This window comes from Pinus tabuliformis, chromosome 4_1 (assembly GCF_031772625.1).
Source record: "Pinus tabuliformis cultivar Carrire ecotype Pingquan chromosome 4_1, CPIR1, whole genome shotgun sequence".
Lineage (NCBI taxonomy): Eukaryota > Viridiplantae > Streptophyta > Pinopsida > Pinales > Pinaceae > Pinus > Pinus tabuliformis.
This window is the reverse complement of record NC_142303.1, coordinates 117,699,154-117,715,729: the sequence shown is the minus strand read 5'-3', so window position 1 is coordinate 117,715,729 and position 16,576 is coordinate 117,699,154.

Here is a 16,576-nt window from a genome sequence, read left to right as displayed (position 1 = left end):
CTTGGTGAAATAATTAGTGGCTACTAAGATCCATTTGTGTTGGCCACTGGAATGTGGGTTAATCTCACCTATAAAGTCCAAGCCCCACTGCTGGAAGGGACCATTGACATGTATTGGCTTTAAGGGCAGAGATTTTAGCTGTTGTCTTCCTGCAAATCTCTGACATTTGTCACAAGCTTTTACAAAAGAAAACACATCAGAGAACAGTGTAGGCCAATAATACCCAGCCCTCAAGATCTTGTGAGCCGTGGTTTTCCAATAATGATGCCCACCACAGATGCTAGAATGAAACTGGTGTATGACCTCTACAGATTGTTCTTTATCTAGACACCTCAAGAGGATTCCTGATGGGTCTTTCCAGTAAAGCAGATTTTTGTCAATGTAGAATTTGGCTGATCTGAGTCTAGTGGTACGAGCTTGACTTGAACTAAGCCTTGGAGGAACTTCCAACTTCTGCAAGAAATGAACTATGCTGGCATACCATTCGCATGTGGCTAGATTTTCAGCCACAGACTGATTCTGCTTTTGCTCTTTTGATGCTCCCATTTTTCTCTCATCATCTGAAGTTAAACCCATGAAATTTATGTCTAACAAGCTATGATTTTCTTCGGCTATGAGCTTAACCAAGCCTTGGCCTTTGAAAAGCTTAGTGGGCTTCACCTCTATGTCAAATTCTATGAATTTTGCAATCCATTTTTCCCTATTTCCATCAATACCTGGCTGAGTCAAGACATCTCTCACTGAGGCTGAGGGCACATATGCAATTACTTTGGAATGCAGAATATAAATCCTGAATGCTTTCAAGGATTTTATGAGAGCATAAGCTTGCATCTCAATAAGGTCATACCTTAGTTCATCATCCTTTAGAGTTTTGCTGAAAAAGGCCATGGGGTGCTCTATGCCTTCATCATTTTTCTGCAACAAGACTGTTGCTAGTGTATCATAAGAGGCAAAAGAGAAGCTAAAAAACCCCTTAGCGTAATCTGGGTTGATTAGAGTGGGAGCCTCCATGACAGCTTGCTTTATGGCTTCAAAAGAGCTTCTTGAAGCGGTTGTCCATTTTATCTCCGATCCTTTCTTTAGCATGGAAGTGATGTGCTTTACTAACTCTGCAAAGTTTGGAATGAACCTCCTTACAAATTTGATCTTACCCAGGAAGGATTGGATGTCCCTTTTCAACCTTGAGATGGACAATGTCTGAATGGCTGGAACCCTGGTTAGATCAATCTTCACACCTTCAGCAGAAACAATATGTCCCAGAGGTTTTCCTTCTTCTAGAGCAAACCGTGACTTCTTTGGGTTGACAGAAATTCCAAACCGTCTGCACTTCAAAAAGAATTTCTTCAGATGTTGTAAATGATCTTCGTGGTCGCTGGAGAAGACTATTATGTCATCAAGATAAATAAGGACAAACTTGTCCTTCTCTCCCACGAAGGCTATGTCGATGGCCCTCTGAAAGGTAGCCCCAGCATTCATCAGTCCGAAAGGCTTCTTGGAGTACATGAAAGTGCCCCAAGGAGTAGTGAAGGCAGTCTTCTCCTGATCTTCAGGATGTACAACAATCTAATTGTAGCCTAAAAATCCATCTAGGAAAGACATGACTCTAGCCCCTGAAACTATTTGTAGCAAGTGTTCCATCTTGGGCAGGGGATAATTATCTTTTTTAGAGCACTTGTTCAGATTTCTGAAGTCGGCGCAAAGCCTGATTTCTCCATTTTTCTTCCTTACCACCACCAGGTTGGCTATCCAATTCAAATATCTTAGGGGAATTATGATTTTGGCATCCAACAGCTTCTTGATTTCTTTCTCAATCAAAGGCAGTAAGAGAGGGCTGACAGGTCTTAATTTCTGCTTAAAAGGGGTGGTGTTATTTTCCAGTGGGATCCTTTGTTGAATAATGTCTGTGTCATAGGTTTTAATATCGTTGTATTCCCAGGAAAAAATATCAGTGAATTGCTTCATGAGGGAGAAATACTCGGAATTCTGGGCAGGAGACAAATGAGTAGATAGAATGATGAATTTCGGATGGGCTGGGCTCCCTATATTATGTTTACAAACAACAGACTCATTCTCGATTTTGGCTGGCTTGTAGGGCACATCATTATGATCGAAAAGCTTCTCTAGAGGCACCAATCCCTTTGGTATGTGATTACTGGGCAACTGGACGATGCTTTCTTGGCCCATTTCACTTTTTAGCTTGGACTGGCCAACTTCTTCCATGTTTTTATTTTCTTTGTCGATGTGCATTTCAACAAATTCCTCAACAACTTGTAAAAACCTGTTAATTTCCTCATCATCTTCAAAAACTCTCTAATACTTGACATTGTCTAGCAGGGATGGTCTGTATTTTACCTAAACTTCATATGTCAATTTAGGAGGCAAAGGGGGAACAAACATGCTAGCAGAGACAACAAGGGAGTCGACAGGCTGGTTCTTCATTCTTGGAATATAAGAAATGTTGAAAACTTTGAAAGAATCTTTAAGCCTCCATACCTCATCCTTGTATTCTTTTAGCCTTGGATGCTTTGCTTGGAATGTTTTATTTACCTGCTAAATGATGAGGTCTGCATCCCCAAACACTTGCAGGCCTTTGATACCCATTTCCTTAGTAGTGCTTAAGCCCAGAATCAAAGCTTCATATTCTGCTATGTTGTTTGTGACCTGAAAGGTTAATTTGAACGGAAAATGAATGTATTCCTGTGTTGGGGACATGAGGACTATACCTGCCCCTGCAACTTCTTTGGAGCAAGCCCCATCAAAGAACATGCCCCAAATCTGAGGGTTTCCATCCTGTGTGATTTGGAAAACTGGCTTTTTAAGTTGCGTGGAGGCCAACTGAGACTCTTCAATATGAAGAATACATGCTCCAAAGTCAGTATCAACAGCGTAGATGGGATGATTAGTGGGATTCTTCTCATTATTGATGATGTAAGCCAACTATGCTTCTCTGTATAATCTCTTGCTCTCACCTCCGAAAACTAGGATAGTAGCATAGGTCAGATCATTTTGTAATGATCCACCTAGTCTCTTGATCCAACCTCTGGAAAGTAACATGCCAAATTTGGGAGGTACATCTGCTACCACAATATCCATCATCATTCTTTTCATAGGCAGTTGAGACAAAGTGATGGGTAGGTCCTTGATTAATCCTAGACATTTCACTTTTCTAGAGTCGAAAAAAAACAAATCATGATAAGGCTTTGTGATGTTGAGACCCAACTCATCCATGACAACTTTTGGCATTAAGTTATGGCTAGCTCCCGTGTCCAAAAGGCAGTTGTGGAGGATTTTATCATGAATGTTCAGAGACATATTGAATGATGGGGAATTGTCCTCACCATTTTCAATCATTGGCTGAGGATGATAGCTGGCTTGTCATCTTGTATATTTACACAGTCGGTGGAGGCTTGGATGGCTTTAGGCTCAAGGGCTTCGAGGATGGATCTTTTGAAGGACTCACTTTTCACTAGTTCAATCAGAGGCATAGGTATTCTTAGCTTTTGAATTTCTGATTGAAAACTGAAAGGAGAAGGGGACTTGTCAAGGCCTCTTACCTCATGAGATGGAGCTTTGAGGATGATAGGGTCAACTGCCGGTTGTTTTTTCTTATTAGCTTGCTGTACTACAGGGTCAGCGACTCTTTCAACTAGAGTTTCCTTATCATTATTTATCTTTGACTGCAGATTATATCTGCGCTGATCTTCATCTTGTAGAACAGCTTCCCCACCCCATTCTTGGTTAGTCTGGTCATTGCATAATGACTTTTCATAGGCAACTGCGGTAAAAAAGGAAGCATTGCCTTTGTCTTCAAGGCAATGGATCTCATCATCTTCTTCAAACTGCTCTTCCTCCATGACTACATTCTGGAAAGGGGTCTTGACCCTTTGGTCTTCATTGGCATCTTTGCTTCTTTACAATATTTGCAACTGTTCATTAGCTCTTCTATATGGATTTGGATTTCTAGGAGCAAAGGTATTGGGAACTCTCCCTTTCCTATGGTGCTGCTCAACCTTTACTTTGGAAATTTCGGAGGCTAATGACTCGATCATTTTGGTCATTTTATCTATCTTAGGATCAGAGGAGGATGAAGACTCGCCCCTCTGTCTTCTTCTATCAACATTTCCCTTGAGTTTTTCTACAGCCATGATGTTTGATTCTACTTCCAAGGCTGCATCCTACATGTCAGCCAAAGTAGCACACTGCCTCTCTCTCAACAGTAGGCAGAAGTTAGAATCAAAAGCATTAGCATAGGTGAGTTTAGCAGAGGTAGTAGTGGGCTTCACTTTAGCTGGTATCTTGCTGTACATGTGGTTAAATCTCTTATTAAAATCGGACAACAGCTCACCATTTTCTCTCTTTAAGTTCCCAAACTCAGTGTGGTAATAGAGGAGATCCTTCTTATCCCCCCAATGTTTTAGGAATGTATCATCTAAAGCTTCGATATCCACTATATATCTTGGGGCTTGTTCTGTGAACCATTTTCTAGCCTCCCCATCTAGGCTTTGGACAAAGACTCTCATCCACACATCACCTTCACCAATATCTAGATTATCAGCATAGCTATAAAATGACTCAAGGTGTTCTTTAGCAGTGACACCTTCAGTCCTAGTGAACTTAGGCATATACTTCTGATACTCTCCAGTGGGCATAACATTCAAAGGAGTGGGCAGTATTAGAGGTCCATACCTAGCGGCTATGATTCTTTCCATTTTGGTGGGTGCTTGCGAACCTGCCATAACTGTGGTGACTAAAATAGTACTAGAAGTCTGAATGACAGAAGGCGGAGGAGTGATGGACGAGACCAAAGTAGTATGGTGAATAGGAGGTGAGGTTCCCTTTGGGCTAACAACAAAAGGAGAAACTAAAGAATAAGGAGCTTTATGAATTTCTGAGAGCTTTTCTTCACTGCTAGTATTAGAATCTATACTCTCAACATGTATTTGTTCTATTGCAGGATCTTCTTGAAGAGATATAGAATATTCTTTAGGTTTACCTGAACCCAATGCTCCTTTCTGCAATACTTTCTCCTCCTTGATGGTCTTTTCCGGGTCAGGTACTGGGTCAACTTGCGATTTCTAAGGATTTCTCCAAGTATGCCTCACAAACTAAGCCAGAATTATGAAGTGGAGTCGCCAAGAGGTTCGACCTCCAGTAGAGTCGCCAGATAGATGATTACAACCCAAAATGTGCCCATACTTTTTCTATCATCAAAGTTGGGTCTGTGTTGTTTCCCAAGGAAGCTGAGCTTCAGTTTCCTCTCCCTGGCAATGGCGCTAATTAATGTTAGCACTCCAGGAAACTCTCCTAGGTTGTAAATCGGAGTTGCCTGGTAGCATATAATCTTCAGTACTGTTCTCTGAACTACTGGAACAAATGATGGTTTAGATCAAGTCAGATAACCATTTCAGCTCTATTCTTACTCAATACATGCATGAACACCCCCAACAACACAAGGTTTTAGACGCTAATGCTCAATAGTTTGTAGATTTAATGGATAGATGGAGAATACTGACTATGCCAGCAGATTGCATACAGGAACATATATGAATGGCTAGCTATAGGCAGCAAATGAACTTACAGACTATACTGGAAAATGCATATATAATCACAAATATAAATGGCTAACCATAGACAGCAAAGAAGCTTGTAAATCTAATATATCAAAGCAAAGGTAAAATGACAGTTATCTGGCCTTAAACACAAAGAAAACCTGAAAAAATTGTTCAAGTGGAAGCATAGAACAGAAGAGAAATGGACATTAAACATATAACAGTAAAAGAAGCTTGTATTACTAAAGACTGCAGATGAGAAGCTTGAAGGAATAGAGGACGATTAATCTCCAAAAGTTGAACCCGTGCTACATCTTGTTTTCAACTATTTATAGCTTGTTTACAATGGTCCTGAGCCTTTTGAGGCTTCAGGTGTCTTAATCTATCCCTCTGTCTTGTTTAACTGATTGATTCCCTCAATAGGCAGGCATGGCCCGGTGGTTTTCCTCTTCTGACAAAGGAATAACCGCATTCAGATATTTTGGGTAGTTGTTGTGCTATCTGGGAGCTCTACCATGCCAAAGATGCCCCACAATCATTCTGTTTGTTTGCTGAGCTGTGTTGTTGATGCCCATGATTGCTTCTCAGCCTCTGTCTCCCAGAATTTATTTCCCGGCCTTTGTTTATGTGATAGAATGGGTCTTCGGGCCTCTGTTATCTTCTAAATGCAAACGGGGACTGCTTTCTGTTATAACAGAGAAATGATGCAACTGTGAGAAATCCTGCCAAACCTTCAACGTTTCAGACTTCAAAAGTCCTTAAACATGGCATATATATCTATCGGGTCTGCCCTTTGGGTCATTGTCGCCTATCGCAGACGGCATGGTCCCTTTGTTCCCTTTGTTCCTTAAAATACTTGAAAAAACACGAGAAATACATGAAAAAGGCCTCCCTCTGGACTTCAAATATTATAGATTTCATTCCCGAACCATTTTGGGTTTGGGCTTCATTGATATCGGTGCTACCGAGTTCCCCTTTGTATTTCATTATATAACGAAATACATTGAAAATGCATTGAAACTGGGCTTTGGAGGACTTGAAAGATTATACATTTTGCTTTTGAAACCCATCGAGGCTGGGTCTTATCGCATCGCGCACACATGTAAAGGTTGTGCCCCTTGGTTTTCTCGATTTCGATCCGCCTATGCGATGTGGGCCATCGATTTGTGTGTGCAATCGATGGTCCGCATTGAATTACCAATAGCGATCACTCATTGCATACTGTCTGCGTCGATAACCTCTGACTCGCCTCCCCGATTGCGATCCGCCGATGCGATGTGGGCCGTCGATCTGATCGCATAATCAACGGTCCTCGTTTAATCGCCGATCACCATTGCCCTCACCCCTTGGTTTCCACCGATGCGATGTGCCGACCTGATCATCGGCAATCGCTGATCGGTGATGTCTTGCACCTATTGCCGCTACCTGCCTATGCCGATTGCGATTTTCCGCTTAGATGTGGGCCATTGATCGGCCAGATCTAACGACTGTTGTGATTTGGACTATTTTTCATGGTTTTGGAGTGTTTTTGCCTCCTGAGTATTTCCGCCCTTCCAAGGGCTCTTGGCATGCGATGGTTTTGACTTTGAATGGTCCTTAAGAGGCTTTTGAAGACTTCAAGAGCATATATGGATCCATTGGCATGCTTTTAAGAAAATTTGGAGACTTCGGGGCATATTTGGATGCATTTTTTGGGCCATTTGCCAGCAAGGCTAATAGACACAGAGATAGAACTTTGTTTCTTGCTTGCCCAAGAGACCAAATAGTCTCCCAAAAAGTGAGCTGCTCCTGAAGTACTTTTCCTGTCATAAATTCTACCAACCCAATCAACATCAGTAACTTCTCTAATGATAAGGGACTCCAACCTCCTTTCAATTTAATCTATCTTGGGAGTCAATTCTTACCATGAAAACAATAGAGGAGGAATTTGAATGGATATAATCTAATGGAGTGACTTTTGGTCCTTTTTGTTTCCTAGATCTACTGCTTGGTTTTTATTTGAAATCCAGTCAAAATTTAAGAAAATTGTAGTCTTAAATTGTTGACGTTGATAGTCGATTTCCCACCAAAAATCACTTAGTTAAGCTGTGCTTGTTAAATGTGTTTAGACTCTCCATGGACAAATTTTTGACAATTTTGAGAGTGGGATCAACAAGGAAACTATGGTGTGTTAGGTCCAATGACCAGGCCTGATGACGTTACGAATATTGAGCACCTAACAGAAACATCGTTCACTTGCATCGAAAATCTAGAACAACGATGATCAGGAAACCAATCATCATAGGCAAGGTGGAACCATGATCTGGCAGAGGTTTTCTATCATAGTTGTTTCCAACCCTACCACCCTTCCCATCATGGTTCCATGTAATCACTACCTGAAAGCATTCTTATCTGGGGAATAATGTTTTCCAATGTTTTTTGACTAGGTAGGTGATTATGTAGTAATATTTGGACCTACTTTAGGAAACTCCTAATTTTACATAAGAAATTTGGAAGATGACATTGAATCTCTTAGGATATCACTTTGGGGCTTGTCGTAGTAAATATACAAACATGTCAAATTTGTTGCAACTAGGAACAAAACATTTACCTGCATTAGTGTGACTGTGGGGAAATGAGAAATAAATTCTTCTGTAGACTCCTTACTGAGGGGAGTTCCACCATAGACAATAGTGTACAATGACCACAAATCAAACTTACTTGCAACATTTTTCCTAGTCAGAGCTAAGAGAATTAGAGGCAAGATGCGCAAATCAGTCACTTTGTTAGAAATGTAGAGCATTACTAAGACAAGGGGTGAATCAATAGTGAAGGCACTTATATATTTCTCAAATTGATAAACCTTTAAACATTCACAAATTAAAACACATACATCAACCATAAGCATGAAACCATAAAAACATTCAATACGTGAGACATAATTATTTATGGTTGAAAACCCCCTCTGAGACAAAAAAGCCACCCTTGTTGATGTTGTACTACTTATAGTTCTCTTATTAATCAAATCCAATATTTTACACCAATTTGGCTAGATTCCACTAGAAATGAGCTACCACTCCTATGTTTAGTATTGTTGGAATTCACTAGCTAGGAAGTCCCTATTCACACAACTATGCAAATAACCATTTGTTGGAATCCTCCACAACCATTGAGCCTCGGTACCAATAGACTATCCACCACCACGGATGGACATAAAACTCCCAAAATATTTTTTTGTTGCCTACCACTAGCACTGAGACACCACCCCTATCAACCTCTCAGAGCCACACTTTCATTCATTTTCATATTAGACTCCAAGGAGAACTTCCCAGCTTAATAAAAACACATTAGTCTCCAAAAATAAAGTCAATCAACACAAACACTACATAAAATAATCTGATAAATACATCAACAAAAACCCTCATTGCAGTAGACAAATCTACTTGCAAACAAATGCTTCATTAAAGCAATAAACTAGAGAATACACAAGCTCATACCAATCACCAAAAAGATATGCAACCAATCCTTGCTCATCTCCTTGCTATCTACACATTGAAATATTGGCTAAAACACGCTTTTGCTACCTGCTTGTAAATTCCTTTATAATTTTCTGCATAATGTCCCTCAACTTTCTCACTCTTCTCTTATCACATAGTCACTCAACACATAACACATTCAACCTATCTATCATTGAGATTTCTCCAATATATAGATGATCTAATGTGATTAACTCAATAATTAGTAGAAACTACTGAGCTCAACAAAACTATGTTCATACACTTGATTTGATCCGATTCAGCTTCTTGACTTAAACTTGCCGCTAACTTCACTTATTGAGTCTAGAAGTTATTTAACCTTAATATGACCTTGTAATGAAAATTCACGAACAATACAATCAGAAAAACCAATAAATTACCTCAGATGCGTGAAGAATCTAGAGAATTTATACTTTAGGCTTCAACTCCATCCATAACACTAGCAAATCTTAGCTGAAAAGATTTTAGCCACATGCACAACACTGGAAAATATTGGTTGAAGGATTTTAGCTGCACCCATGACACTTCTTCCTAGCAGTTGGGGAAGAGTATAGGGAATATAAATGGCCATTCAGCTTCAAACTTTTCCTAGTTTCTCGCACTCCTTCATTAGCACTTATACACACCTCGAAACATCTTCCAAGCTCTGTGACACCTCTACAAGTAGGTTAAGCATGTCTACCAAGTGCCACTAATCCAAGTGGATATTGGTGGCCACCCACCTATTACACCTAGACATCTAGTAAGTTTCATCGGTTTCCCTTTTTATAGCAACATTTACTATTTTTAGTAGTTTTTTTCGGGTCCTGAACTTCTGGAGCCGTTATAACCCGCTAAACGAATTTTTTTTGAGGTCCACAATAGACCCATAACCATAGGAAATGGTCTGCCAAAAATCTTGTATTACTGAAACATATCTTTCCAACGAGGTATTGTACGTAGAAAACGAAGATAATATTATCAAGTTACGACCCTAGGAAGTTGACTACCCATCTAACCCCAACAGGGCCCACAAACTCTTGGTGCTCCATCTCCTGGGGTTAGGGTTTTGGTTGTTTAGTGTTTTCCCTTATTGTTTAATAATAAAAAGGCCCTTGAGCCTCATTGTAACATAGTTCAGAGGCATGTAGCCACCACATCTCTTCTTAGAGATAAGCTTCCATCGCCCGAGATAGTTTATTTCCATTTCTGTATGTAAGCATATTGCAGTTCTTTGATATTAATGAAATGATGTTTTATTTTTGCTGCATCTTTTTGTTTATGTGTATATCTATATTTTGTTGTGTTCCTACATATGTCTAGATCAGCCACTAGCAATGTCATCTACCCTATCTGCACAAATTGCAACACCTCTCCACAAATTTGTAGCACATAAACAACATCATCATGAGACCAAGCATCACTTCAATAGGTATAAACATGAAGACCTAATCTTCCAGAATCCTCAACACGATCAACATATCTAACACCTATAGGAGCATCATCAAATTGTCCAACTACCTCAGCACTTGTAGCAGCATTATCAAATTGTTCAACTACGTCCAACACATCTCTACTCAACCTTCAGTTCCTACACTAGATAGGCATATCCTGCACTAGGTCATTACCATGTCGACATCAATGCTAACCACCAAAGCTAGCAAGCAGAACATTGCATCAAACCAATGAACACTTATCACAATCATGAGCACTACAACCATCAGGTTGAAATAAAGCAGATGGAAAACAGTACCAAGACCCTATTGACATCAATGCCAACACTGCAATCCCAACGAGATCCCCCTTTGGCATTGATTTCAACCTCAACCTGATCTCTAACCTCTGAGGTTGATCTCCATGCACTCTTTAATTATGAAGTTGCAACTCTAAATTTGATCTCCATACAATCCAAATTCTCCCCCCCTTTGACATTGGAAAGGAAAAATATCAACACTAAAAAACAAACAAATTCCAATGCAAACAAAAGATGTCTCTCTTGCAATATAAGCATGTTAAACAAGGAACTTAGTTTCCAACATTTCTCTAGACAATGCCATGCAATTTATGATACTAAACATGCTCCCCTTAAGAATGTAATGGAGCTACAATCACACTCTCTTTTTTTCTATAGAAACTCATTCACTTCTCTATAATAACCTTGCCAAGTGCAAGGGACTGCTCCTTATGAATCAGGACTCTGACTAACTTTGGATAGTGATATACAATTAAGCACCATACATATACGATGCTTCATGGAGAAAATACATGGTTGTGACAAGTACATAGGATTGACATATGAATCCTCTATAAGCACACCTATCACCAACCAAAGACTACATAGACTTGTTGATGCCTCAAAAATCGCTACATCAGCATCGGGGAAAACCACCCGATCTAGACCTTAAAGGCAGCTTCTTTTCCGTTTGGTGTGGTGGCTCCGACTGGATATAATGGGACCAGTTTCCCAATGATTTATGAATGGGATGGATAAGTGTTTAATTTAATTATATCTAATGGAAAATGATGAAAGATTTATTCTAAAATGCAATAATGTAATTAACTAATCTATCCCAGGAAGTCTCTATTTTAGTGCAACTCTTAATGGTTCTTATTGAAAAGTAGGCATGTAGATGACTCTACTTTTAAACAAAAATATTCATTCATATGATAATTACTTTGTTCAAATAGTTGAACAAAGTAATAATTAAAAAATTATTGCACTGATCTTCATATATCATTGACACATATATAGATGAAAAATAACAACTCTTGAACATTCAATAGTGATAAGTAAAAGAGATTGTTGTAAGAGCTTATACATACATCAATAATAGAAAAATGAATGAATGCTAGTTCACATAAAAGAATGAAGAAAAACGTAGATAATAGTACAATATGTGTTTGAATCCCGACATGAATTGCATTTGGATCCCGCTTTCTAACTTGGAAATACTTTTATAGGAAGTAGTAGTACATATCAGACAAAAGTTCTCTTCATTAAAAACTTAGAATTGAGGTCCAGTTTCATAAAAAATATATATATTGGAAGCACAATAGTGCAACTTCCAATCCAAGTCTTAATACAAAATTTTTAGGACCCTTTCTAAAAACATGAAAGGGTCTATAAATACTATCTAAGCTAACTAAATATGAAATAAAAATGTTGTGAGCTGGTATGACCAAATCACAAATATATGAAAATCTCCCCGAAATAGACATGCTTGCAGTCGGTAAGAATTGTTCATTGTTTCGACTGACTATCTTTTGGCTTGAGCTAGCATATGGTGAGCATCGGTTGTAGTTCTGGAGGATGACTAATACGCGAATGTAGTTGGGCAGCATATGTGGCATTAGTAATTTTAGGAATCATGTAACTGATTGCATTGGTTAGGCATTTGATCGCTGTCCTTTGACTATAGGGTTTAACAAGGAAGAACCAAAAGGTTTCCTATGTTAAAGTTTGAATGCCCGTGATCAATCTCTCCCTCTTTTCCAACTCTTGTTTCCATGTCTGCTCCAATATTTTCACCGATGGTAGTTTTCCTAGGGAACATTCTGAAGTTAAGTTTGATAAATAAAGAGTATTATTAATCAATTCCACTAGATTACCAGTTGCCCATCTACATCTCGATGTTGCCCTTTCTACTTTCATCAGTTGAGATTGCCACTCAAGGAACATGATTTCCTTGTGAGATTCGAGAATTTTGGGTAGATTTGCAGCTTTTACTTCCTTGGTTTCTTTCCAAGAGAGAAACTCTATTAGTGTTTCATCCGCTTGCTCCAATTTCTATCTTGCATCAACTGACTTGTCAATCATAGATGAGGAAATTTCACAAAAGGGAGGAACAAGAGAAATATTGTTACATAACAAGCTCAACTGAGTAGATAGTGCTTTAGTAATTTGGAGAGCCTATGATTTGAATTCCTCCACTTGAGGAAATTCTTTGAACCTTTCTATTTGCAATGACAGTTGAGCGATCTATTCATCTTTCGATTTGCTCAACTGTTCATTCATTGTCTTTAGCTTGTTCAATGCTTGAGATAGTTCTTTTTGCTTCTGAACTGCATGTTGCTCTATCCTTTGTTTCTCTTTGAGAAATTACTCATTTAATTAATCATTTGACTGCTTCTGTGCTACTAAATGCTGCTCTAATTGCTCTATCCTTTGTTGTTTTTCATGTACCCATGTCTCCAGTGAGATGATCGCTTGATCCTTCTCTTTAAGAAAATTGCTGACTTCCTATGCCTGGTCCATAGTAGCTGCTGTATATGCGTAGGCATACTGAGAGAGTTTAGTAAGATCTTCGGAAGGGTTGACTTCCTCTCTCCATACCACATTAGTTATCTCCATCTGTGTAGGTAAAAGAGAAGATTGATCAAGTTTTCTCTTTTTCCTTTGTCTCTTTATTACAGCCCTATGCTTAGGGCTGTAGAAGACATCTAAGGGTGGTATTTCTTCTACATGCAGAACAATCTCATCGGAAGGGTTCTCTGGAATCATTTCGACATCTTTCTGAGTCATGGGTGGGCCGCTAGTTCCTTCAGTTGGAACTGTATTAGTTGTTGTCTTCTGACCAGTTGTTACTTCAGGTGTGCTAAATCCCTGCAAGCTCTCAGTATTGCTGATGATTGAGTCAAACTGTTGCCATTCTTTGAGTAGTTTGGGATCAATATGAATGTCTGAATCAATAATTTCACTGCCTTTTCCTCGTTCTTGCTCCTGCTCTGGTGTTTTTTCTTTCTCAAGAACTTTTTCCACTGCAGGAGCTTTATCAGCAGCTTGTTGTTCAGTTTCGCTTGACTGGACTGTTGGGGTTGTGGCTAATAGGTCTAAAGGCAGAGTTTGCAACCTCTAGTCTCTAAGCCTATTAAATGTTTCTAGCCCTTCATCTTGATACCTCATCCTGGCCAATGCTTTAACTTGAAATAATGATTCAGATGAGGAAAATAGATCATCGAAGTCATCCTCTTTATGATCAAACCTAGCAAGTTTGGCTTGAGATGTGACATTATAAACAACCTGTCTTGGATCATATGGCTTGTTAGGAATTGTGGCCAGATTCAACATTAGCATATTTTTTGTCTCTTTCTCTGCATGCTTGTAGTCATGTAGAGTGAAAATTCCGCATTGTAAAGGGAACATTGGCCACATGTGCTTCTTTGAATCCTTAAGGGTTTTGGATGTCCCTTCCACTGTTATTCGATAAGCCAATTTCGAGCTAACAATTTATCAGGCACATATAGGGGAAGAACATGGGGTTTAGTAATGCTACCAAAAAGCCTTATATAAGTAAATTTCTCCTCCCCAAACCAACTACCTATTGTTGTCAAGTCAATTTCTACCTTTGGGGATATCCTGGGGGCAAGTTTATTAAAAATAGAGTAATATACAGGGAGAATGAAACCATTGCAAATTTTATATAGATGTTTTTTGTAATGCGCCTTCCATAACTACTGGTGGTAAATATGGATTAGATTCAGGTCTTGGGGGGTCCATCTCCATCCGAGTATTGGATATTCAGAATTAAAGAAAATAGTATCCATAATATACGCACTGTAATAGAAAGGGGGAATAATCCGGGAAGTTTTATGTGCATTTGTTCTGTACTCTAAAATTGTTGTGGCTAGTTTATCAGACAAAATATTTGCCCAATCCATCACATAACCATTGATTGCAGCTTCCATTAGGGGGACCATTTCTATGGTGAATTTGGCAGAATCATGTATTCCCCACATCCTACACATCATAGCCCCAACATAACAATAAGGGGAAGCCAATGAGTCAACAGAGTACTTACCCAATGACTTGTGCTTGTGCTTTTTAGGGAAATGCCTCCATTGCTTTATCGGGGCTGACTCTGAATCATTTTCCTTCACAAACGCTTCTAAGAACACCTTGTTGTATCGCTTCTCAGGTTGAGGTAAGTGGTACATTTTCCTGAGATCCTCACGCTGAAATGAGCCAAATATCCTTCCATCAGCTGTGCAAAAGGTTATGTCCGAGACTAGAATTTTTTCTACCACCCATCTTACTACGTCAGTATATGGCAGGATTTTAGCTCACATTGCTATCCTGTGAAGATAAGAACAAGCCAATTATTTAAGAGTTCCTTCTAATTTATTAGTCGAATCAACTATGGCTTCCTCTGATAATTCCTTGGGCTGCTCTGCTTCTATTAGATTGTAAATGCTCTCCCAACTAGTGTTTCCCAAACCATGACACGACGTATCTGAGATTAATCCTTTCTTGCTTGGTTGTGATTCCTTGACTACATGAGCTGGTGTTCTGGGCTTCTTTGATATCTTCCCCATTTTCTCTGGATTTCTTGTTTTGGAAGAATTCTGCACAAACAGTTACAAACCGTGATACAGAGAAAGTGTTGCTGCAAGCCAATATTACAATGAATAGAATTATGTTGATTGGTGCATGATAAAATGAAGTATTGATCTGAATTTGAAACTACTTTAAATTTGTTTGCAAGGTATTCAATTCAGAATTAAACATGTTTAAAAGATTTCCATGTCTTGCAGAAAGAAAACACATGAAATTTTCAGCTGTTCATGACCCATTTAAGCATAGCAGAGTTATTTCCTTTTACTTTTTAACACATTAAAATGATTTGATCTGAAAAATAAATCAACCACAAATGCAAAAGAAGTTGATAAAGCAGTTCACCCCCTCCAGGGCTACATCTGCTGGGTCCAAAGCTCCCAACCGGGCTTGTCCTTGTTTTTATTAAATGCTCAAATTGAAAATACAGCTGAATAGAAGCATATACAGGAGAAATAGATGGTAAAAAATGGATTCATAACAATTGAATCCTTCAGGATTGACTATTGGATCACCTCCAATGGATACCTGCAACCCTATACAGTCTTCACAAAACTGGGCCCTGGTGGCTCCTAGAACTTTCACGGCTCCAAAACCTCTGCAAATGACCTCATATGGCTGTAAGACCTGCACCAATGGCTTCAGAAGGTCGAAAATACCCAGAATCAAAAAACAAATCGTCCAAAACTGACTTTCCTAGCCAAAGTTATGGCCATTTAAAGTTTCTCCAGTTTTTCCCTAGAAAAACTCCAGCTAACTTTAGTTAACTCCAGATAGCTCTGCCAATTATGGCGGGTCCGCCAAATTTGGCGCTCCTGAAAAAATTCCACCAACTTAACTGCAGTTACATTTAATGTTTGGTGTTTGCCTCAGATTTCGTGCGAGGCGGAATATTCCTTTTTTAATTTTTTTTTTTGAAAAATTAAAATTTCTAATGTTATGGACAAATTCTTCTTTTTGCCATAACTTCCTCATACGGCGACCGTTTTTCGAACCGTTTGTGGCGCCGGAATTGGGAAGACGAGCACTTTCTAGTCATTCAACTTTGAACCAGTTCTAATCACTTTAAATTTTGAGCATTTTACGACACTTAGGACATGAGCACCTGATCAAGTATAGTTAAGGATTACCACAGATAAAATCTTTTGAAAGATCTATCCTTAACTGTAGTATTGGATAGCCGTTTAAATAGTCAATCGTGG